Source organism: Octopus bimaculoides, chromosome 26, assembly GCF_001194135.2.
Source record: "Octopus bimaculoides isolate UCB-OBI-ISO-001 chromosome 26, ASM119413v2, whole genome shotgun sequence".
In the NCBI taxonomy this organism is placed as follows: Eukaryota; Metazoa; Mollusca; class Cephalopoda; order Octopoda; family Octopodidae; genus Octopus; species Octopus bimaculoides.
Genome location: NC_069006.1, coordinates 12772530 through 12775142, shown reverse-complemented (window position 1 = coordinate 12775142; position 2613 = coordinate 12772530).

The following is a 2613-nucleotide window of genomic DNA, read 5'->3' as shown; positions in this document are numbered from 1 at the left end:
TGAATAAATTATCGTCTAAATTATGCAAAAATGAAAGTAACACTGACATCATTTGTTAAAATGATATCTTAACCAAAATTACACAAAAATATCTTGAAATACTAAAGAATAAACTTATTCAATAAAATATTCACTGGCTCCAACCATGGCCTCCAGACGACTTCGGAATCTCCTGCAACTCTTCTGGATGGTCTTCTTGTTTAAGTTGGTGAATGCTACCATAATCCTTGCCTTCAGTTCATCTTTGATGTTACAAGGAATTTTGTTGGTCTCTCGCTCAACTGCACCCCACACATAATAATCAAGGGGGTTGCAGTTTGGGGAGTTAGGTGGCCAGTGGGGAGTTAGGGGTGATTTGGTCGCAGAAATTGTCTGTTAGCCATGACTGAGTTCTCCTGCTTGTGTGGCATGGTGCAGAGTCCTGTTACCAGACATAGGATCTTCCAGCAGCCCCCCAGTTGACCTAGGGCAGCACTACCTTCTCCAGGCACTTGATGTACGTCTCCGTGTTGAGTCTGAGGCCGTGTGAGAAGATGAATGGAGGCATAACGTCACCAGCACTAGTAATCACTCCAAACAGCATGATGTTGACTGGATGTTTGATTTTTATCACTCTCGCTATATGATTTGGGGATACGGCAAGACAACGGTTGTTGTGGCGAGAATTTTCCCACTCTATAAGATGATGCAAAATCCATGTGCGAGATACTGCAGAGACAATACTGTTCTGTTTTCAGTAACGCTAATGCGGTTGATCTGGCTAGTATCAATGATGTAAACCCTCAACTAACCACATCTAACATAACTTTTGGTGCTCCTGATATCCTAACAGAAATAGATAAGATCAAGTACAACTCGGCAGTAGGTCCCGATAAGTTCCCGGCCTGAAGAAGTGTCGACATCAAATTGCATCCACCTCTATCTGAGCTCTGGAAGAGCTCACTTGAGGCAGGCTACATTCTTGATCATTTTCTTTCCCAGTCTGTCGTTCCAGTCTTCAAAAAGGGGAACAAATCTCTTGCAGTGAACAACCATCCGATTTCACTCACTTCTCATAATTAAAGTATTTGAGAGGGTGGTGAGATCGCGAATAACTCACTTCCTCGAAGACAACAAATCTGTTGAACCCCAGCCAGCATGGTTTCCGTGATGGCAGGGACTGCCTGTCGCAGCTTCTGCACCATTTTGATGACGACATCTTAAAAGCTTCGGGAGAAGGCTCCAACACTGACGTCATGCAACTTGATTTCAGCAAGGTATTTGACAGAGTGGACCATAAAATCCTGCAGAAGAAACTGTCCAACATTGGAGTCTGTGGAAAGTGTTTCCTGACGAACAGAACCCAACATGTTATGTTTGAGGGAATACGATCAAGCTCAGCCAAAGTCAGTACTGGTGTCCCACAAGGTACTGTGTTGGGCCCACTCCTCTTCATTATTTACATCAACATAGTAGATGTCATCAAACATTCTACATTGAAAAGCTTTGCAGATGATTCAAAACTCCAGAAAGCCATAAATGGCATAGGAGACTGAACATGCCTTCAGTCGGATATGTTTGCTATTGTCCAATGGGCGGGAAAAAAAACAATATGCTTTTAAATGAAGATAAGTTTGATTTGATCCACTTTGGAAAAGAGGAAACTCTAAAATTACCATATGCTCTTCCCTCGGGTGACTCCCTAGTGTCATCCAACAACACCAGAGACCTTGGAGTAATTGCTGATAACAATTTAAGCTGGAATTCTCACGTAAACAGCAAGGTTGACTTGGCCCGCAAGATGTGCTCCTGGATTCTGAGAACTTTCCGGTCTAGAGATGCCTACACCATCATACTTCTCTACTCTACTTTTGCTCGACCCCACCTTGAATACTGTTGCCCACTGTGGTCTCTCCCTACGAAGCAACTCATTATGAAAGTGGAAGCACTCCAGAGGTCAATAACAAGAAAGATAGACAGCATGAGAGGCACTGATTATTGGGGTCGACTAAGAAAAATCAATCTCTACTCACTCCAATGCTGCCGGGAGCGCTACATCATTAGTGTTATGCGGAAAATATTCCATCAATATTGCATAAATGATGTTGGCATCAATTTTAAAATCCATCCCAGACTTGATCCCCGTGCTATCCTCCCACTACAAAAATTGAATTGCTACACATAGCAACATTACGTCACAATTACTTTACCTGAACCGGTCCAGATCTCTTTAATACCATACCAAAATACGTCGAAACGGAAACGGATCCCACTGGACAAATTTCTTCAAAACGTCCCGGACCAACCTCCTACACTCGGATATGTCTCCAACAATAATAACTCTTCGCTAGAGTGGGCCATAGTGCCCCATATATGACTAAAATATATATTTAAGGTCCAGTACACATAAGAATATATATGCCGCATAAGAATATATATGTAAAGTATATATATCTAAACATACACAGCTGTATAGGCAAACATACATATGTGATATAATATATACATACATGATAAAATATATGAATACGCACATATATAATTCAAATTTCATACATATATGTGTATATATATGTGTGTGTGTGTGTGTGTATGTATGTATATGTATATACAAACACGTACATGATGCATCTA